A 24,237-nucleotide genomic window follows, 5' to 3' on the forward strand; every position below is an offset into this window, starting at 1 on the left:
TCTTTTAACAGATCCAACCCCAGCAAGTTCTCTCCGCAATTCCGAAGTCAACAGAAATGGACAATGGTCCGTAAAGGGACCCAAAGAAATAGGTACCGGCATAGAAACCGGACAAACAACTGGTGTACCAGAAAACCCTACAGAAACATTGGTTTGCCCTGACAGTGGAATGTTTGGAACCCGTGAATGATCAATGGAACACTTCTGTGCTCCAGTGTCATCAAAAACTGATGTTTCCTATTTCCCACCACCATTTCAACGTAGGGACCTTTCTGATCGACGGGAATAGGTGTAGGTTGTAAACCCTGCTTCGGGCAATCCTAACGAAACAGAATATCATCAAAAGGAAGCTCTTCAGATAAATATGCAACAGAAGGATGATCAAATATGTTCCTGGTGTCCACACTCGGAGTCTGATAGTCCTGTGAGAAAGGTTGCTGAGGGTCCTGTGTAAACTGACCTCTACCAGGGCCCCCTGCACCCAGGCGATCTCTGGATAGCCTACCCATGTTACCAAATGTATTATTTGACCTTTGTTGAAGGACGGGGCATTGTGCTCGCCAATGACTCTCTCGGCGACAATAAGCGCACTGGTTAATGTTCACAGGACCCAAGGGCACATTCCCCTGTGGGACATACTGACCTCTAACCTGAGAACTACCCCCTCTGGGGCCTCTAACAATTTGCTGCAATAGCACTTTAGTTTTCAAATCTCCTTTTCGTTGTTCAACCCTATCTTTTTCATTATTGACACGGTTCTTGTAGTACTGAGCCATGTGCAGTACTTCTGATTGTGATTTCGCCTGCCAAGCGCTCTCAGAAGACATAATTTGCGACTGGATGTCAGGCAGCAATCCACGCACAAATTTGTCCACGAACAACCTTTTCCCAGACTCTGTGCCTAGGTCTTGTCCACTGAAATCCGAGAATACCTGTTCGAACCGATTAAAAATCTCAGTAGCACCCTCAGACTTTCCTTGGACACAGGCCGTAAGCTTGTCCCAAATAATTCTCTTTTCGGGAATTATGGTTTTTAATTTAGCAACGATTCTGTCAGGCAAAGTTAGTATCACCTGAGGCGGTCTCTCTCCCGCTGGCCTTTCTCCGTCAAGCCTAGTTATGTTAACCCACATATCTCCAAACCCAGGTACGTCGTCTATAGTTCTAACCTGTTTCCACAAATCTACGGGCAGGTGTACAGGAAACAACAAATCAATGTCGCCTAGGGTGAACACTGAGGACTGCAAAATGGACTCTATCTCTTTATAGAACCCTGTCAGATTTTTCCTAATGTCAGGAATAGATTGTTTAATGGTGTTCACTTCCTGCCGTGAAAAAGGGACGTGAACAAACTGATACATAATGTGCGGGAATGTCCACAGCAACTATACCCCGTGCAGCATCGGCCGCAACCTCGACCTTTGGGACACATGTATTTCTGCCCATCCTTTGGCTTCTATCCCAGCAATTTTATCTAGGGCCTTCTGTACCTCCTTGGGGAGGCCTCGTTTCATGGTAAAGTAAAATAGTGAGGTGGATTGGTCCCAAGCCGTATTTGTCTCCGTCCGCCACATCGTCTGCACCCGAACAATGAACTGCACAGCATCTTCCTCGCCAACATATAGTGTAAATCTGGTGTGTCGGGGAAGGTTCTCTGCAGTGCATCCCATAACTTTGTTCTTACGTTGTTAAATGATGCCCCGTAATGTCTAGCATAGCCCATTATTACTGCTTGGATCCTCGCTTTCACCCATACTGAGTCTGCTTGATCACCCACTGCTGATACTAAGAGGCTCTTAATGTCTCCTATTGCAAGGGGGGCCCCCGCAGTGTTCTTTTCAAATGCATATATCCATTTTCCTGCGCCCCCTGAAAGTGGTGGGAGGCTCTTTAATAGGTTGTCTTTGCCCACCAGTGCCCATGGGACATAATGGGGTCACCCCGCTCCTTTATGGATGAGGAGCATTTGCAGTTGAGATCTCGTCTTCCCCTTGCTTACCTTCATCCCTTTCTTTTTTGCCAATGCTATCCTTCCCAATCTGTTTCGGAGCCTGCCCTCACATCCTTCCTCTTCCCCTCATTTAGCTGTGGAGTTGCCCACTGGACACAAGGTGTCCCTCCCACTGCCCCTTCATCTGATTCATCAAAATCACTCCACCATTCCTCGTCTCTGTCTGAGGCAACGGAATCATAACCCATGCCCACTACAACCCCTTCTTGTTCTACGCAGACATTTTATTTTTGAGACACTATTCGAAATTTTCATTCATAGCACAGAATACTCCCAAATCCCAAGTGGTTGGCCCTGTGGGGTTGGGAGTTATGTTCGACGAAGCATGTGTACTCATGGGGGAAACAATTGTATTTGATGGAACATACGGAGGGGGTGGCGCGGTTACTCGCGTGGCTGGGGCACCCATCTCTGGCAGGTATATTGCATCACAATAACCCTCTGCAGGCCTTGTTAACAGCGGGTACAGTCTTTTTGGCTCGTCACCCTCTTTGCCCCTTCCCCCTTCATCATTACTTGCACTCGCAGTGTGCTCTGAGTCTTTCACTCTGTTATTTGCAGGGGGCATTTCCTCAAACATACTCCACAAATCTAATACCTCTCTTCTGTTCTGTAACCGCATGCCCTTGTATTTTGCTGCTAAATGAGTAGCCACGTGGTCTAAAACTACTTTATCAAAGACCCCTCTTTTGGCCAGGCTTGGGGTGACCTTAGGTTTACTACCACCTTTAAATATCAACCTTTACTGTATTCAATGCAATTTTTGGTTCTTGCACTTCACAATATTACAATGCATTAATTGTTACATATACATAAAATATTGACCACAAAAACATGTTGACATGACATACCGACAAATAAACTGACGACATCAAACGAATAACACAAAACTACCCTTTATTCCCTGGAGACTTTCCTTTTTAGCCCTTTTTACTACCCCAACCTCAAAACTCCACACTCACATCACCCTTGCCCCTCCTAGGTCTACCTCCAAAAAAGTTATAGAATACTACAGAAAAATTAACACTACTATTTTCCGGAGCCTACTAAATATATGAGGCTCCTACTTTTTCCTCTCCGCTTATTTCCAGCACTGGTCAGGACAGTGCTACGCGGCACTGCCTTCCACCCCCTTTTGGAGCTAGGTTCCCGTATCTCCTCTTATTTCATCACTTATATTCATCAATATTAAAACCTAATGGCCATAGAAAATAGAAAAAAAGAAGAGCTTTGTTTTGAACAATCACTCCATTCATTCATATCCAACCCATCCCTTCCATTTCACCTTTAATTGACCTGCTCCAAATCTTCCCCACTTTAATTCTTCTTGCAATCAATACTCACGTTCACCCGAGAGCCTCCATTCATGGTCTATCCACAAGTGGGGGCCTCCCCGTTCCCAGCTTCGGCAAGCAGTTGGGTATTCGCAAAGCTGGGACCCACAGTGCATGCTCAGAAGCATACGCGTTTTCCGATACTGGTCAGCGGTAGGTGGCGATGGCCCTTCCAGGGAAGCCCTGGATCCCACTGCAGTACGAGGGACGTTGTGAAATAATCATGTCAGACAGGTGACTAAATAAAGGGACCCATTCCCTGACACAACATCCAAAACTCTGAATAATGGACACACCTCAGTAGGGAATGAGACCAGGAGATAGATTGCAAGTTGAACAAAGTTTATATCAGGTAAATTATGCACGCAGAATCTGCTGCCCGAGAGTGCTCTGCCCAACAATATACTGGCAGGACATGAAGAAGGCACCAAGCGTCATAAATGACATCACATATAGGTAACATGTAAGGAGAGCACATTGGCTGGATAAATATATCAAACCTAGATCCATAAGGGATGCCTGGGTCCTATTGGTTGACGTCTTCTCCTTCAGTCATGATGCACGTAGTAGGCTGGACTCCTCTCCACGGGGTGACGGTTGGGCTTGCAGATGACTAGACAGCTAATCTATCTAACTAATTCTAATCTCAGGAGATGAGAACATAAGAAAACCAACAGTCATAAACAATAGACTGGAAAGAGTGGTGCTTTAGAGTTCACTGACAGATATATAGTTAAGATGGCCCTTACACTCACGAGTCTATAAAACACAGAGCCCAAAACTCAGATGCCAGTCAGGGGGGGGGGATATTTGATCTACCTGATGTCTTGTGATTTAGATAGACATATGTTGTTGCTGAGTTGGAGAATGCAGGCATGGGATTAAGGCTATGGTGGATGTTCTGACTTGGTCACTGTGAGGGGGTCGGATGTGTATCTGCATCAAAGAGCATGGGGGTTTTGACCGGGTGAGCTGTGACCTGGCTGGGTGGAGAAGAGAGGGAGCATCGTCAGGTTTGTGAAGACAAATGGGCAAACAGGCCAGGGCCAGCTCCGGTCACACACAGGGCAATGATCTCAGTGGACACTGGAAATATACTAAACATTTGCAACAATACATGGTCAGGCTTCTGTGAGATTTGGATTTTCACTTAGCTGACACGAGGTGGAGGGGGGAGCCAAGGCCAACTCGGTGAGGTGCTGGGGAATGGGAAAGACAAGCTTTTAAGAGATCATTTCTGGGCCTAGCAAAACACAGGGTTCAGGGGGGCACAAAATGGAGTCTTAATACAAAGGCTTTGTTTCTTGATTTTGATTATCCTTTTAGCATTAGGTTTGAATTCAGCAAGTAGAAAAACATGGTGGACATCTACCGCCTTCAACAGAGCCCATTTTATGGGGGAACGTTGAGGGGGCGAGTGAAATACCACCTCTCCCCAACATATGGCAGGTTATGGTACTCTCTTTTTTCTAGATGGGGGTTGCTGCAAACTAACGCAGCATCCACAAATTATTATTTATTTGTGGGAAACATAAGATGGAAAACGTATATATTCCTTCGAGATAACTATTTTAAGACTACTCAGAGTGACCACTTGAAGCTTACTTTTGTATTTGATCTGGGACCTGAAAAAGTAGTTGAACCTGGAGGTCCAACAAATTTAGTTGAAATGGGGAATAACAAGAGGGTGTGGAAGATTGGTAATATCTTAGGCAAACCTCAGATTGCGTAATTGGTGGCAATCAATGCCCATTGTGAAAAAGAATGCCCTCACATTCCCCTACACTACTACTCAAACTGGTTAACCATGGATCTGAAACAAGCACGCTTAGTATCGCTCCTTTCTTCTCTGCTCATAAGAACAGATTCGATAAAGGCATCAATGAGAAAAAAGAGAGATACGGCATGCAATGAAAAGCTTGATATCTGCTACACGAGATATGGCGCTGATTATTAAGGGCAAAAAATATTAACACATGCCTCAAGTAGATGGCTGAGAGCACGTAGTCTCCAATTATACATTAAAAAAAAGCATTTTTAAGAAACTAGTCAAGAAGGACACTTGCTCTATTTGGTGAATCCTAAATGACACAGATGGGTCTCAAGTAAGTTTGCAGTCCTGCAGTGTGGCGAAAGGGGTCTGGACAGATTATCTGTTTAAGAAATGTAACTCAATCTTGAGTCAGTCATTCAAAAAAATGTCTGAAGATAGACACATTGAATTCTCAATTTGATAAGACCGATATTTGTCTGCAAATTGTCAAATGAAATAACTCTAGAGCCTGCGGACCAGACGGAATTTACAATCAAACATACAAAGGTGATCCCACTTTATGGTCCAACATTCTGTACAGACTCTTTTCACACATAGAAGGAGATGAACCTTTTCCAAGTCTTGGCAAAAATCACTTTCAGTGCCTATCTTTAAAAGGGACGACAGAGCCAGCCCATGCAATTAACGCCCAATTGCACTGATTGATGCTTAAGCAGAAATCTTTGCCAAATTGGTTCTGCAAGACCTCACAAATTAGGCTCAGTGGTACTGAGTTCATTACAAACAGGGTTTAGGAAAGGTGTGGGGATGCTGTTGAGTGCTTCTGCTCTGCTTTAATGCACCTCCAATATTGGTGGGAATTTTGGCAAATCCTTATACGTGGCAGTTTTAGACCTAACTGCCTTGTTTGATAATATCGATATAACTACACTATGGCAGAAATTAAACAAGTGGGTAATAGGCCAGGGCCTCCTAAATATGATTGTTATTATACAGCAATAAATCTGTTAAAGTGAGACTGAACACTCACAGAGACCTATCTAGTGCCATCTCAGTCACCAAAGGAGTACATCAGTGGTGCGTTCTGGCTCCCACTCTTTTTAATCTCTATCAAGCTGACTTATGGGAACAAAGAAAACTTTGGAACGGATACGCCCCGACATGGTCGGGCTTGAGGATTAATACCATAGACTACGCTGACCATCTTGTACTCCTAGATTATACCCAGCAGGTCTGCAAAGGTTCCTCAGTGGTGTAGAAGAATACCTGGGCAAGAAACACCTGGAAATGAATCCCCACAAATCATATGTAACGTTCTTTACCACTAGAAGCAAACCAAAATCATACATATGGAGATTAAATCAGATGCTGATCACTCAAGTAACGACTATACAGTAGCTGGGATTCCCCATATCCTCTAAAAATCAGTTTAAAATACAAACATATAAAATGGAGTTAAAAGTGAGTCCATGCATCTCTTTAATGAAGGTACTGAAAAGAAAACTGTCTATTCACTTCAACCTTTACTTGACATATACAAGATGACAGCAATGGTACTAGACAGCCGTGAGCTGAACCCTCTCAAGAATAGGAAATTCTTCGATTGTCTGGAAGAACAAATTTGGAAAACTCTCTTGGGCCTTCCCAAATCTATTCTAATAAGTGCAATTAGACTCCAACTGGGTCTGACATCCTGGTGGACCCAACACATAAAACTAAGTCTGTCAGGTTTCGGCGTGTCGCACCACTAGGACTCTAACGCTGGGGTCCCACTCATACTTCCTGGGCACGGCTCTTGCACCGATCAACGTGCAGTCGCGTCATGTGACTTGTGTTCAAAAGCGCCTCCTCCTCAGTATGCCGGTGCTTCTGATTTTGTATCAAGTGGCGTTTTGTGAATCCTTCGAATCCTTCGAATTCCTCTTGTTCCTTCCTGGTTCCTGTTTCCTCTTCCTAGCACCTTATCCCTGCCTTGACCCTCCTTGCATCTGTTATCCTTGAAAACTATGAACCGGACTGTGTATTGGACTTGCTCTTGCCTAAGTTTTTGTCTTTCTACTGCCCGCTCCTTCCTTGCCTCGACCACGGATTGCTTCATTGACTTGCAATTGCCTACGTTCTTGCTACCTCGCCGCCCGCTCCTGTTTCTGACCTCAGACTGCTCCTGGAATTGCTTCGTCTGCCGCATTGCTTCTGTGCTCGCTCTCCTCCTGATCCGGATTGTTATTTGGACTTGGACTATCCAACGCAGACTTCTTGGGATCTTACTGGATTTTGTTCTTTGAAAGTACACAGACTAGAGACTGCCGGGGTGTACTTTATGAGGCGTCCTCCTGTCATCGGGATAGGTTGTGGTGTACTTCATGAGGCATCCTTGTGTCGTCGGGATAGGTTGTGGTGAACTTTACTATGCACTCACTTGTGTCTGAACAGGTGCCACATGATCCCCTACTCCTGGAATTCTTCACCTCTTCATCTATAGGATACCTGCATGGTAAGACCCAGTCACCCTTGCCTTATTATGAAATTATAATCTTGTTAGCAATCTCGTTGACCTTCTGTGGGTTCTTGTTTCAGAGTGACTATCAGGTACCTGCATCTTGTTTGAATTACCGCTTTGACTGCTTCTTGGTTCTATGACCTCAGGTTAGTGGATGTTCTGGCACTCTAATGGTCTACGCATTGCTACTGAGTGCATTGTAATAACCTAGTGCTTTCCTTACAGTTCTTCCCATCATTCTCCTGTGCCTCCTGCGTCTCCACTGACTACCTCCGTCCTACAGTCAGCATTTCCTGATTCTCATCTGGCATCCTATCTTTCCGCTGATTGACCTTTCTGGTTGCATGTATTTACAAACCAGACTGGCACATTTGCAGGAAGAATTAATCTTATACACTACGAGTATTGAACGCCTCTGACAAAGTCTCTCATTATTAGGTAAAATCACAGATGCAGAAAAACCCACATTGGGGTCTTATCTTCATGATCGTTTACTAAGCAGATGCGACCCAAATTCATTTATGCTCGAATTTCTTAAACAGAGCAAAAAGCACCAAGAAACAATTTATTTGGACAAGTCATATTCTGACTATGTAAAGAAATGGAAGGTAAAACAGTGGGATACAAATAAGAATCTCGAACATTTGAAAAGATTGAAGTTATTTAAAGAAAACGTAACTCTGTTGTCTCCCATGGACAAGCCAAAAGCTTATCTGCAAAAATGTCCACCTTCTAAATACAGGGATTTGTACCTGAGATTTCGTCTGAAAGCCTCCCAACGCTGGAACTGATAGGGACAAAAATTGGCCTACCCAAAGAACTTCGTGGGTGTGGACCATGTGGGCTAGCGTCTATTGAATCCCTTTTTCACCTAGCACTAGAATGCCCTATTTTCATGAATCACAGAATTAGTTATCTGGGCCCATTTGTCCATTCCACAACACAGGTCCTGACTCATTGTCTAGGGGGAAGCTGTCATGATCTCTGCTTCCAAAAGATCAGGACTTGCCCGACTCCCTTGGAAGCAGACCCATAACCCCGGTTCCGAGTGCCAGCCAGTCCCAATTGGGACCTTTTGGACCCTGTCCTGGCGCCAGTGGCACCAGGCTCATAAAGATGCCCAGTCCCAGCGCTGGAAGCGCCGGGCTCATAATGCTTGGGTGGACTTACCTGCAGCAGACCATGCTGCTTACTTACCTGCCAGTTGAACCCCTGATCCTCTTCTGTTTGGGACTACTTTTCCTGTTGGGTGGGGCAGGAGCCACTCCCTAGGTTCAGAACACTGGAACTCTTCTGGAAAGCAGGAACTCTTTTCTTACCTAGGCGTGGCTGTGGAAGGAGCCACCTAAGCACTACAGGAGGCTATTTAAACCTACTCTTCGCATGCTCCGGAGGTCTTTGCACTGCATTCCGGCATCTGAAAGACAAAAGCTTACCAGCTCTTCGCACGCTCCGGAGGCCTTCGGCGCTGCATCCCGCATCTGAAAGACAAAAGAAGGTGTGTTTAAAGACATTGGGCAACTTTATTACTCACGTGCCATTACTCCTTCCCACGCCGAATCCAGTGGGTATTCCAGCACCCTTCAGCTTCTCTAAAGCTCCGAACTTGTACCTGCAAGATAAAAGGGACAGTTAGTGCGCATCATGAAGCAGGCTACAAGCGCTTACTTACGTGCTTCCGGGCGCTTCTATTCCTCACGCGGGTTCGATCCTCAACTCTCATCAGCCCGCCATCCGCCATCGCCGGAACCCTGCAAAACAAGAGATATCATTACAAAAGACTTAAGACATTTGAAGTGCCCAGAATTTACCGTTCGTGCAGTTAACGACGGACAGCAGTCCTCTGAGGTCAAGAGGCCTGCACCCTTATCCAGTGAAGAAACTGGTTACGGCACCCTGCCCCGAGGCAGATGGAGAGCTCGGCGTTCACTTACCTAAGGTGAGGGCGTTAACCTTTGGGGTTCTACAGGAGAAGAGAAAGGGAAGAGGAGAGAGGCACCCAATAACCCCAGTTCATTAATCCCATATTTTCTATCTGCAGACATCTTACTCTTCGAGTCAGACATACAGTGCACAGAGGTACGGCATTCACCCAGTCAAGACCGACGCCTCTGCGGGAATCAGGTGAGCGTTACAGAAGGCTGTTACAAACCTCCAATCGGGCAATGATTATAGCCTTAACTAAACTACTGGAAAAGATATTTGAGTGTGGCAGATAATTTGGGACGATTATACCCAATAGGGAATCAATCCATTGGCAATATAGGTACATCAAGAGGGACTAATTGACTGGATGGTAGCTTCCTTCTCTAAGGCACTTCAGTCGATTTATGTGGTAACTTAGGTGGATTAACAGTGGTGACACGCCGATGTCTAGTCATTTATTTTTGGTCCAAATGTTATTTTTTTTATATTTTATAATTTTCATTTAATTTGGTTCCTGTACATTTTGTTCATCTTATTGGACTATTGGAGTATTATGCTAAATATTGTTTTTTTTTTTTTGTATTTTACAGTAAACTGTTGTACAAGTTTTATTTTAAAATGTAAAACAGCAATAAAATGTTTTAAAAAAATTAAAACATTCAAAAAGAAAACATCCAGTGTTGGACAGCAGAACGGCAAGTTGACATAGTGGAATGCAAAAAAAGAGTAAGAGGAAGAAAAAGAGAACAATTTGTTTAACATCTGTGTACAGATGAAAGGAAAGATTAAATAAAGAAAAAGGAGCATAGAGTGGGGCAATGTAGAGAGAGAAAGGGAGAGGACACAGTACAGAACCTTAAGGGACAAAGTAGAAAAGAAGTGAGGAAGAAGCATGCCTAGCCCAAGTTACAGAATAGGACTGCTGTAAAAGATAGGAGTGGAACCATTCAAGGACAAACCAAGCAATACCTGAAGAAGAAAGGGAGGGAAAAAAGAAGAATGTGATCAACAGTATTGAATGCAGCAGATGTATTGAGAAGAATTAAGTACAGAGGAGAGCTTAGAATGACAAGAAAAGAGAGAATAGAGATAGAGACATGCAAAAAGGCAGTTTCAGTAGAATGAGAAGGACGGAATACAGATTGGAGGTGGTGGAACAGAATTAAGATATAGTAAACTAGCAACCTGGGCATTTGCAGGCCGCTCAAGAATTTTTGGAGAAAAAGGGAAGAAGTGAAATTGGGTGGAAAGTAACAGGAATGGAGGGGTTAAGTGTCATTTTTTAGAATCAGGAGAATAGGAGCATGCTTAAAGGTAGCAGGGGAACATGAGTTTGAAAGAGAAGAATTAATGAGCGAAGTAAGATAAGGAAGAAGGTGGGGGTAGACATGTGGAATAAGAGAAGAGGGAAGAGGATCAGAAGGAGACGCTGTTGGATGAGCATGGGTAAGAAAGGTAGAAGTATCAGAATTGGCAAGAGGAGAGAATGAGGATAAATAGTATGAAGGTACTATCCCACCAATTTGCGTATATTCAAACAAACAGCAGTAACATGGGGGTGTCAAAGATGTTAATGATATACAATGTTTCAGTAGTGCCCCATACATGATCTCCTGTGATCCTTCCCACAAAAATGTTATCACATTTGTAATTCAGGTCATCAACGTTCAATTAATTTTTATGCCAATTAGCAACTCACCCATAGGTCTCCCTTTGCCCCCTTTACAGCCAAGTGCTGTATTATGTTTCAGCCATCAATGTCAATCTCAGAAGTAGCCCAAGTTTCTTGTAAAGCCATTATTGAATAAGCCCTGCTAGCGTCCCTCAGACCTTAAGGGTAAAGTGAATGGTCTTGGGCGTTCCAAGAAAGTAAAAGCCCTTCTTTGCTAGGCCCTACAATAGTCCTTGGTTGGGGCGTTAGTGGCAGTCAGTCCCACTCCATAGTGTCTAAGGGCCTATTCATTTTCCCAGGATCACTGGTCAATAGACTGATTTCCTTAGAACCATCACACCCAAGGCCTAGTCTAATATTCCAAAAAGCAGTCAGCCTATTGCACAGGGTGGAGAAGTGTGGTTCAGTATTATGTTCAGGCTTTTTCGGTGTCCAATATACAGTAGAACAGTCGCAACCAGCGTTTATCAGTGCACCAATATGCCGATAACATAGTCAAGTAGTCCATTGACACCAACTGTTCTCCTAGCACAATATCCTCGCTGTAAACGAGGCGCAGTTGCAGCAGCAAATGGAATACATTTTTGACTGCTGCCCTAGTTAAAATGAAAGGCCTGATTCATGCAACTTTTAGCACAGTGCAAAGTGACTTTTCCCTGCCAACCAACATCTTGATTCACAGAGCAGTGCAAAGTGAATTGTTCCCATGCAAAGTGACTGCATTGGAGCAAAAGTGGTGCAAAGTCACTTTGCAAAGCAAAAATACACGTTGCACTGCTCTGTGAATCACGGTGTTTGCTGGCAGTGCAAGGTCACTTTGCACCAGGGCAAAGTCACTTTGCACCACGCTAAAGGTTCCTTGAATTAGGCCCCAAATCTCTAGAGGAGCAGAAAAGGCTTTCAATTTGATATAGCTCCTTTCCTGCTAGTTTGCATGTGACGTTGCTGATTGATGGTGGTAATCCCAGTGGGTATTTGTTATGCCAGTTGCTTCATGTCCGTCATGTCAGAGTGTTTCTTTGTGACGCCACTGGCACGCAAATGCACCACCAGTAGTTTTCTTACACACACATATACACACCCACACACTTTGTTAGTGGTATTTATTTATTTATTTATCGTTCACTTACTTGACGATTGTACAGTTAGCAAAACTGTTTCAAAGCGCCCACAGGGCAAACAGGGTGGGGGTAGGAGAAGGTAATATAGCTAGGATAAATAACTGCATTAATAGTACAACAAATAATGAGAAGAAAGGGAAGGGGAGACAAACCTGCAATGCTTTGTGAGTGTTCAGAACGTGCAAGTGCAGGAGGGGGAGGGAGGGGACGGATACGGTGTTTAGACGCTCATGTTGAAGTGCTCAGGGTAGGTGCTCAGGAGGAGAAGAAAATAAGTGCATATTGTAAGTGTAACCACCCATGGGTAGGGTGTGCCAAGTAAGTGCAGCAGAAGACAGCAGCTGGGATGAGCGATGTGGGAGGTCAAGGCCTGAGGACACATAAGAGCCCTGCACATCACTCACGCTGCTGTGAGATTAGCAGGGAAGATATAAATATCAGTGCTGCCATATGTGCTTCATCTTTTCTCTCCAGCAAATAATTAATCGATCCCAGAGTAGTAAACAAAGTTTCTTGGCAAGTTCTTTCCATTAATGCAAGTTTTCCTACTTGATTTAGAGGTGGCAGGTGTAATGTATCATTCGGTTTTATTTCTGTATTTTTCTTTTTTGTGGGGCATTTCCTTATAACACCAACATGGTTTGTTTGCTTTGTGATATTTCAACAATGTTGTAAGTGCCATCCTTGTTGATTAACTTTCAGTTATCAGAATGTTCTACAATGTTAGCCTTATGATTTGTTAAATTTGATTTTTTTGTCACTCTTAGTGGTCGTTTTGTTCCTATTTTTAGTTTTGCCTGATTTAGGATGAGGCATAGAAAAACAAAGTCAAATGAAGTAACTGCTCCTGATAATTATTCATGTGATGACCGTTAAAAAAAAGGCACAGACTGCCATGGCGCGGCAGGTACACATAATGATGATGTCATTCCCAGTGCAAAAAGGCATCAAGGAGCCATAAGTCAATCTTGGCCATAGGGTTCCACCTGGCGGCTCTTTTGAAAACTTTCCAGTACAGACAGTAAAAGACAAGGAATCTGTGGGGGGGGGAGTGAATGATCCCTTAGAAAGACTATTTTCTTCTCTTAGATTTTAGGTAGCTCTAAACTCTACATCGCTATAAAATCACATTAGGCAACAACACAATTTTGCTACAATGTTAATAATGAATATACTTTGTTTATTCTTGAAATGGTAAGTTCTTAACTGCAAGGCAAGTATTGCTCATCTACCCTTTTCCCCCCTTGTTCATATTTCTTTTCCTGTTAAGTTCTTGTTAATTGTATCAATGGTTGTTTTATCACACAATTTTATTTTCCAGGTTATTCAATGTTTTAGTTGCAAGTTCTTTTTGAACATGATCACAACATTGATTATACCTTTGATTCCCTCATACACAACATTATTCTGGCAATAGAATTATTGACCTCAACATTCTCTTAGTTCTGTTGTCTATAAAAAAAAGTCCTAGTTTCTTCTTTCTCAGCTGACACTTTGGGCTTCACGAGTTTGGCAATAACCGTTCCGCCAAACCCGTGATCTGGCGCTAATAGCGCCGGGGGGATTTGGCGGTAGGGCTATTAGCGTTGGCGCTAATAGCACCAGCGTTATCGCCCTACTCGTGATGAGGCCCTTAATCTTGACTCTATTTGCAGAACAGTTTACGAAATGTCTACCCTGTTTACCTCGGATCTTAGTCACAAAATATGGGGTAATTATTTGCATTTAATTCGTTTGTCTAATAATCTAGCATTTCTGAATACATAAGAAAAACACACATAAATCACATGTAACAATAACATTACGTACAATTAAGACAAAACATTGTCAGATTAAAAAAAGAAAAATACCCATGTTTACTATTGCATTTCCCAGGCACATTGCCGATAACTACACAGCTGTGAATTTGGGAAGAATATGACCCTATACATGTAAGGCCGCAACCACTATGACTAAAAATTCTGCTGATAAAGTGGATGCCCAAAATTGATCTGTGCCCACTCTGTCCATAGAGCAAAAGTTAGCATATCATTTTGTGTATAGCTCGTTGAAACATATGCAATCAGTAAGTATATGTCAGGTTGTTTCAACCTAACTCTTGCAGAAGCGGCATTGTCTATGCTCACATGAAATGTTGGTCCAGGCATCTGTGTGTTCGAGGAAGCAAATTTAGACGTAGATATAATATAAATGGCCTTAAATTTTTACTGCACATTTTTGTTAGATAACTACAAGGTGAAGATTGAAAATCTGAACAGACCTTCATACCCGGACAACCCTCTAATTGGAAGAAGCATCAGTAACAACATGGCCGCCGCTCCTATGAATTCTTATCAATCCCTACCGCTCGCTCCATGGACAACTACCACGAAAGGTACCCCACCAGCCGACCATACAATCCTGCCACAACACAAACACTGTCTAGAGTGGATGAAGAGACACAGGACAGAGCTGGAAACAATAGCATGGACAGACTTGACTGAAGCACCAAAAGAACGCCATGCCGCAAGTCGTTAAAGACATCACAACGACATAGCTGCTTTAGACAGGAAGCACAGATGCAATCTGCACAATCGAGACACTCACACACCAATCTACAGGAAGAATATGTGTACAGCTCTATGAGTTAGAGGACGATGACAGATACACACTGTCAGCACGTTTATTATTTTGCCACTAGGCTCGTTACAGCAATGCTGAAACGCAAGAAGCAAAGAAGTGCTCATGTACATGCTTGCAGATGCTTATGTGCAAATTAACCCTATGGAAGGACAGGAGCACTCGTTGAACTTGACCAGCCATAAAACTCATACTAACCTATGGATGCTATGAGGACTCCATAATAGAAGTCAGAGCAAGCTTTAGGAAAATACAGTAGGCCGTGAGAGTCTCAGAGATATCTCAAGCCGCAAGGTGCTGTGCAAGCAGAACAAACCCTGGCAGGAGCAACGGCTGCCAAGGCCACCATGTTGCGAACAACATTCCACACCCAGAGCCAAGGCGACTCTGGCTGCAGCAAAGAATATTCCCTGCAAAATGCAGGCTAAATTCGAAGCAATCGAGCCCTCAAACATGGTCCCCCAACATGTGACCTGGCCGTAGTGACACCATGCCCAGGCTCAGAAGATGGGAAAGAGCAGCAGTTTGCAACATATTCGCTATTCCCCAGCCACCTTGTACGATGGTAATGGAATGCTCTCATGGCATTAGTTTTCCACACACTATTGTACTACACAGACACATAGTTCCACCTTCCTGACGCATAGTATACATGTAGCAAGAACAGGTGTCTTGCAGGCTGGGAATAGAGTTTGTCCCAAGCTTGGGGGCCCGCACCCTGACCAATCAGGACACTGGGGACTGGGGGCAGATGGCGGGGACTACTGACCAATCACAGAACTCACCCAACGTAACATTTTTAGAGTGGTAATTTTCGGGGACAATCCAAGTACACCACCTGACAAAGCTGTGTCCACTAATAATTCTCCTCTATAGGTTCCTGTACTGGAACTACCACTCAGGGGCCAATCACGAGTGGCATTAGGTTTAGTGGAAGGAGCCCACTTAGTGACGCAGAGAGTGACATCACCAGGTTACAAAACTGGCCTGCGAGCCAGAATGCGACCAGATGTGCCTGAATGTCATCCGTGCATATGACCCCTGTGTGTTTTGTATAATAAACCACAGTAACTCTTTTGCTCCTTGTGTGAACCTCGAGCACTGTCAGGTGGTACAAAACATACCAGAGGTAAGGAGAGGTAAACATAGTGTTGGGACAGATGTTAATGGGGTTGACACATATCTCACTAGCACCGCACACATCACCAACAACATGTGGTAGAAACACATGTCAAAAATGGGGAAGGATACCACAGAGGAGAGCTGCTATGTCTGCTCACTTATCCCATATTCCACGAGTGCCTGCAGGACCTTCGTAGTTACAGAAGTACTGGTAGCAACAGCCCAATGCCTCCTGTACCTCGCAATGTTACAGTCACGGGGAAGATTCCAAGGGAAGACAACAACATTAAGGTGTCGGTCAAAGGCAAGGTTCCCCTATGAAGATATTTCATCAAGACATTACCTATGATGGACAACTATTGGCAGCATGCTGAAGCACTCCGATACATAACTGAAGGCTCAGAAAAGGGAGAGATTAAAAAAATAACACTACAATACTTACCGTGCAAATGGGGCGCAAAGGAGATAGGCGGAGATCCCGGCTGTTGGGAATTACCACAGGTGCAGGTGTATGGGAAGGTATACACGAAAGAGGGATGGGCAGACGGAGTGGTGAGGAGAGGCACTGACATTAACAAAAGGCACAGTGAGCAAGGTCCAGGAAGAAAACAACAAATGCCTCAAGGGATAGGCCAAAAGTGCAAGCTTGCTCACTTGGGTGGACAAAGAAGATGGGCCACTCACAATAATTCCGCTAACACCTGCCTTATGCTATCAACATGATGGCAATGACGAAGTGGGACAAAACGAAGGGTGCAAAGAATAGAGAAAATTCCACAAATGGGGACAGGAACGGCGGTGATATGATATGATATGGTATTTATAACACGCCTATACACAAGTATTTCAAGGTACGGTGCTGTTGGACCACTATTGGTCCTATGGTTCTAAGGCGTATGATTAGCTCCCACCAAACTGGGGAGGAATATGTTCATTGGCACATGTCAACATACATTGATGGTGCCCAAAAAGCATGTGAATATGGACGACTTCTGCAAAATGGACGAAGGCAACAGTAGGAAAAGAAGATTGCTGCTATCAAACCAAGATGCTAAAAATAATGCCACAACCTCAAAGAAGACACTCAAAAGAGTAAAAAAGAGTAAATTACCTTTGGGGACGGTCGGAGGTGGTGCTTGATGAGGTGCCACCAACACACAGATTATTTAGCAGGACTGCTCTGTTTTTCCCAGCACTGATACATCCCAGATTTCAAACTTACGCAAAGTGGCTTCAAATAACGTGCTGGGAGCAGATGAGGACCATAAATTCACCTGTGAATGGGTTCAACGCAATAAAAGAAGAGTTCAGGGCGATACGACTGGTGGCACTACAGAATAGATATGTCCTGGATCTCCTCACTGCTATAGAAGGATGAGTTTGCACCAAAATAGGGAGTTCCTGCTGCACGTTCACACCAGTGAACGGCGGAGCTAACGGGACTCTTTCTGAAGCAGTGGAGCAGTTGGCACGAATGCACGCTAAGATGGAAGAAGAATCAAAGGGTACGAAGAAAGATGGGAGCTGGTTTTCGTACATCTGGGCCTGAATGCCTTCCTGCCTATCTAATGGCCTAAAGGTGTTCGCCGGAGGACTAATTATGGGAATTGCATCTCTATTCAGCATAAAGGTATGCCTGGCAAAATGCAAATCGACTACCGAAGAGGTGCTGGGAATGAAGTTACTAATGGCCATGAACAATAACCCACACATGGACGAAGTAATAAGAGAAAGAGAACAGCTAACACAACAGATAACGGAGTCAGATATGTATCCACCTACGATGAAATAAGAGAACCCGCACAATCAAAGGAAGTAGGCAGGGAAGTGGGTTTACTGCAAACCTGGTGGAGGATGTGTCTACATGTATTGATCATTTGAAGAACATGTCAACCACTACGGGCACTTGGCTGGAATAACTAAAGTATGGCATTTGATGGACGACAGGAGAAATCATGATGTTGTGGTCGACAAGTCGACCAGAGGGGGACTAAAGAGTAAAAATCTGAACAGACCTTCAGTCCCGGACGACCCCCTCACTGGAAGAAGCACCAGCAACAACATGGCCGCAGCTCCTATGAACTTGTACCAATCCCTACTGCTCCCACCATGGACAACTACCGCAAAAGGTACCCCACCAGCCGACCATACAATCCTGTCGCAACACAAACTTTGCCTAGAGTGGATGAAGAGACACAGCACAGAGCTGGAAACAATTGCATGGACAGACTTGACTAAAGCACCAAAATAGCGCCATGCTACATGTCGTTAGACACATCACAACGACATTGCTGAATTAGACAGAAAGCACACATGCAATCTGCACAATCGGGACACTCACACACCAATCTACATGAAGAACACGCGTACAGCTCTATGAGTTAGAGATCAAGGACATGTACACACTATCAGCACAGTGTCAGGAGGGGCCTGAGGGTAGAGGCGTGCCCACTGAGCTAAAGGGAGAAATGCACACAAGAGGCTGGACTACAAGGACTTCTGTAGAGAAGAAAGGATAGGCAACAGAGGCTGAACAAAAAGGGGCAGGGAATACAAAATACAAACACATTGGGTTCCCTCTTGGGGTGTATGCAGGATGGGGAAAGTGTGTTCCACAGACCTTTGGAAACTCCAGCCTTCTGCACAGATTTCTATTACAGCGGCCCATTCTGAATACTCATGGCTGGAAGCAAGAGCAGTGGGTGTCTGTACCTGAACCCTAAGGCACGAACAAGGTGACAGTACTCACAAGACTGTAGCCTGTACAGGTCCAGCAGGAACCGAACAATGACCGCTTCCTGAAACAGGAACCAGTACACTGTAAACAATGGCACAAAGTACAACACTGAAACGCGACAAGGGAAGGGGCAGAGATTGCCTGCTGGAATCCAACAGTCAAACTCTGTACATAGGATTTACATAAAACACAAGTGAAGACAAGAACAGAAACATCCAGGAAAAAGCAAGTCAAAGAGAGCAAGGTTCAGAACAGAGAACCGGAAGAAAGTAAGGGCAGAAATCTAGTATCTAATGCAGGGAATGGCGACCAGAAACTGTACATGGGAATCAAGAACAGTAACTCAGGACTGGAACGACAAGTGAAGTTAGCAGAGGGAAATTAAGGAAACACTATAACTGAAGTGGATAACCAAAAGGGAGGACTGAAGACTCAAGGAAGACAAGGACAGGAATCATGAACAGAGGGCTGCAGTTAAGGAAGAGAGCAAGGGAGCAGTAGCCAGGAAACAGAGGGCTTTAAATAAGAAAGGGAGCAAGGGGGCTGACGCCAGGGAACAGAGGGCTGCAAACAAGGAAGAGAGCAAGGGGCTGTAGCTAGGGAACAAAGGGCTGCAAATAAGGAAGCAAGGCTGCAGTTTGGAAGGCACAGAGTTGCAGGAAAAAGGCAGGGGAGAGAGGGCTGAGAAGCAGGGCAGCAAGGCATGAAGCACAGGGCTCTGGAACAAGAGCAGGAACTGGAAGCCACAGGACACAGCAAATACCCAAGGAACAGGGCAACAAAGGGCTGGTAGAAAGCTCAATGCAAGAGGCCTGTGCTGATGCAGGCAGCTGCTTAAATACTGAGCTGCCCTGTGCTGAAGTAGGCTAATTAGCAGCACCTGGAGCAGCACACCTGAATGCAATTGGCCTCCGCTCTCTCTACTCCTGGGAAAGTGAAAGCTGCACTGTTCTCTAAGGCTTCTGGGGATTGTAGTGCTAGAACTGCTGTATAGGAATAGCCAGGAAATGGGAACTGTCACAAGGTGCATTATCAGACATGTAGTTTGTAAAAGTAAATAGGAAGGTTCCAAAGCCTTGTAAACGGAAAGTAAAGACAATAATATGAATTGGTGTTGTCCAGGGAGTATTACGGAAACAATTGAGCCCCAAATAGTCCATGATGGGTGCCAATTGGTGCGCCAGTGGCACAATCGTGACACACGGTTATTATTTTGCCACTAGGCTCGCTACAGCAACGCTGAAACGCTAGAAGCAAAGAAGAGCTCATGCACATGCTTGCAGATGCTTACGTGCAAATTAACCCTATGGAAGGACAGAAGCACTTGGGTAACCTGACCGGCCATAAAACTCATACTAACCTATGGATGCTATGAGGAGTCCATAATAGAAGCCAGAGTAGGCCTTAGGGAAATACAGTCAGCCGTGATGGTCTCAGAGAAATCTCAAGCCGCAAGGCGCTGTGCAAGCAGAACATGCACTGGCAGCAGCAACGGCTGCCAAGGCAACCATGTTGCGAACAACATTCCACACCCAGAGACACGGCGACTCCGGCTGCAGCAAAGAATATTCCCTGCAAAATCCAGGCTAAATTCGAAGCAATCGAGCCTTCAAACATGGTCCCCCAACACGTGACCTGTCCGTACTGACACCATGCCGAGGATCGGAGGATGGGAAAGAGCAGCAGTCCCACGGCCAGATGGCGGTTGGCAACATATTCGCTAATCCCCAGCCACCTTGTATGATGAGAATGGAACGCTCTTGTGGCATTAATCTTCCACACACTATTGTAGTACACAGACACATAGTTGCACCTTTCTGACACATTGTATACATGAAGCAAGAACAGGTGTCTCACAGGTTTGTCCCAAGCTTGGGGGCCCACAGCCTGACCAATCAGGACACTGGCGTCGGGGGCAGATGGTGGGGGCTACTGACTAATCACAGAGCTCACCCAATGTAACATTTTTAGAGTAGCAATTTTCGGGGACGATCCAAGTACACCAACTGACACATCTGCGTCCACAAATAATTCTCCTCTATAGATTCCTATACTGGAACTACCACTGAGGGGCCAATCCCGAGTGGTGTTAGGTTTAGGGGAAGGAGCCCACCTAGTGACGCTGAGAGTGACGTCACAAGGTTACAAAACTGGCCTGCGAGCCAGAATGCGGCGAGATGTGCCTGGATGTCATCAGTCCATATGACCCATGTGTGTTTTGTATAATAAACCACACTAACTCTTTTGCTCCTTGTGTAGATTTCAACTTCTTTGGGACAAGGGAACGAGTTGGGGCCTTCCGTAAACTGGGAGTGCGCAGACCCTTGGCACGGCTCTGCCGGCCCCAGAAACTTACCTTACAAAGGTCCCATATATTGGAAACCCTGCTTTATATAGAGGGTGTACCATCTCTTGGTTGTTAGATGATCTATTGAAGACATACAATCCCATGCTAATGACTATTTTTAATTTAAGATAGAAATTACTCACCTCCAGCATGTCGCTGAATTGCAGTCCAATAGCCTCCAAATGATTGGTTGCTGTGTTGACCAAATCTGTGTGAGCAGTGTTGCCGGTTCTGTGATTTGGAGGTGTGCTGGAAACAGTGCTAGCATAGTGCCATTGATGTCATCAGTCAATAATGTTTTCCCAGCAACTTGTTACAGGCCATTTTCTACAAGGTGAGCAAAGTAAACCACCTTTTCAGATGCCATTATTGACCACATGCGTGCCAACCAGTTGTCCGCAGTTGGTAGCTTTGCAGTCCTCCAGCATGATACTGTCAAGGTATTTGCTACAAGGAGCATGACAAGTACTAAGCCAGTGTTGAGATTCTGCCCTACCTCTGCTCTCCCTCTGATCGCCCTCAGCAGGCAGATGCTCAGGTCAAGCAGCAACTAAGTCCCGACTATACAGTTAAGCCTGCTCAGTACACCAGCTCAGTGTCATGTGAGCTTTGGGCAGTGTCACCATAAATGTGTGTATGTTCCTGTTCCCCTGCATCACCTCCAGAACAGACAATTGACACTCCCTCTCCTTATGTGTTACAATCTGCCAGGCGGTAGATATCATTTAGCCAAAAACTTAAAACCACACCCTGCATACTGGACACTTGGAGTGGACTTCCTTAGCCCCGTCCACATCTCTCTCCAAGCCTCTGATGAGAGTTGAATTCCAAGGTCAGTGTGCCAATCCCGCACATACGATGACAGATGGCCTTCGATGCCCCTGCTCAGGCAAGAGTAAAGGCTGGATACAAGTTCCTGGTGGTAGTGGGCAACTAAATAATTTTTCAAATTCGTAAGCATCCCAGTGGCTGCTTGCCGGATGCTACATTGCATCGCCCAGTGTCACAGCTACCAATACTGAAACCTGTCCCTCTCCTTTACCCCAAAAGTGGCCTTACATGACTCGAAGGACCAAATCTGGTCATTATCAAATAAGTGCACTAGGAATTCACAGCCCCCAGCCCTCCAGTTAGAAAACGCCATCCCATCATTGCGCTGGCCGGAAGTTTGGGTTGTAGTGTATGGCAGTGAGTGGGGACGGAAATGAGGAGAGTCCCAGGCATAACGCTACCAAGACCGAGATTTGCGTAGTTACCCCAGTGGCAGGCTGTTCATAAACACTCAGCGGTCTATCCCCTTTAGGCATCCACGGTAAGTAGCGGAGTGATTTACCTGCCACCTCCTCCTCTAGCATACACCAACCTTTAGTCATACAGGGATTAATCCAGTCTCCTGATGACCCTTAACTGAGCTGCTCAGTAATATCTATGTATATCCAGACATCCTATACCCCCATTGTCCCATGATCTATAGAGAGTAGCTTTAGAAATTCGGGCCTTCCCCTCCTTCTATATATACCCCATGATCTCCCTCTTCAACACAGCCAAAGTATGGGCCGAGACAGTGACCAGGATTGCCTGGAAGTGGTACAGCAGCCTCTGTAAAATATTAATTTTGATCGCTAAGTCCCTCCCAAACCAAGAGATATCCTTCATCCCCCAGGATCACAGGACATTCTTCATGGCATCCAACAGCTCTGCATATTTTAGTTTCTTAGCCTCTCAGTTAAAGGGAGCTACCTGTGTCATATGTCATACATGCCAACTTTCTGTGACTAAAAATCTGTAGGATTCTTCAAGTTTCAAAAATTTTAAATAGCATAATGATGACATCACAGGAAATGTCATATCAATTACCAGCAACACAGTATAATCATTTTCAAATGTAATACGTTGACTTTTTATCCCCCAAGCATTGGTAGCTTGGCTGCTATTCCTCACTTTCAAAAGAAATGCATTTTCCCGAAATGTTTTGCCAAAATTGCTACCACCTTTTTTTTTACCTCAAATCTATATGTGGTAAATTGGGGTATGGTGTATAGTGGGGTTGAAGTTGTGGTTGGAAGGAGAGGTTCGGGGGGTCTCCCTGTGGATTTTTCAGTAGAAAACATGTTAGAATCAGCAAAAGAAATCCAACAAAATTACATTTGGTGAAAAAAATTTGAGGAAACCTAATAAATATGATTGACAAAGCTATTTCACTTCTCAATCAACGCCAGTGCCACTGGAGATTTCAAATACAACCAATCACACATTTGAGGAAAATATTTGAAGTGGTCACATTTGAAACTGTTCTTTACAATGTATAATAAGGAGTTAACACCTGGCTAAAGTGGCAAAAGAGGCAGAATTTCAGTTTGTATAATCACACAGGACCGACACAGCCAGGCAATGTTCTGTTTGCCATTGAATTACTGCTCTCAACACATCGACTTGTGACATAAAATGATATCATGTACAAAAATGTATTAGTTTACACATTTTAATTACCTGAAAACAGACAATCAGATGAAAGGCAGTTGTAGCTGTAAGCAGTTTCCGGCAGACACTAGGACGTATCCAGTGCACTAGGGCTGGACTGGAGTGAATTATCTCTGCACTGACACTTTGAGAGAGCTGACCTCAGGGAGGAAGCTCTGAGGCCCAGGCTATGTGACAGCAGTGGTCGAAGTGAGAAGGAGCGGTTGGGATAAACCATCCCAGAACGATTTATTTTATAAATACAAGTATAAGTACAAGTATCAGAATCAGGCTTGGATTTACTTTCTAGAAATCTTTGTGGGCACTTGATTGTGAGGCACTCTTCATGATGGTGCTGCTATGGTGCCTTTGTATACTGCTGTATTACTACACAGCCCTTCCAGCAGAGCACAGGACACAAATCAGGGATTGATTCTGCACTCATAGAACTGTGTCCCTAACTCAGCCCATCGTACCACCAGGGCAGAGCGACATGTAATCAGAGGCAGCCTGCAGGAACGAACACCTGCTCCTTGTTGTTATCATGCGTTTGTTTGGTCACAGTGAACTACCTGTGCCCACTTGTTAGTTTTATAGCTGAAGTTTCAATTAAT

General features: G+C 44.7%; 1 protein-coding gene across 1 annotated transcript in view; it reads right to left on the reverse strand.

The window, feature by feature from the left end:
* The window catches only part of DNAH8 (dynein axonemal heavy chain 8), an 8,835,797-nt gene that overhangs the window by 1,328,889 nt on the left and 7,482,671 nt on the right, over positions 1-24,237 (reverse strand). The window lies entirely within an intron of this gene.

This window comes from Ambystoma mexicanum, chromosome 4q, assembly GCF_040938575.1.
Source record: "Ambystoma mexicanum isolate Mex_15411 chromosome 4q, UKY_AmexF1_1, whole genome shotgun sequence".
NCBI lineage: Eukaryota > Metazoa > Chordata > Amphibia > Caudata > Ambystomatidae > Ambystoma > Ambystoma mexicanum.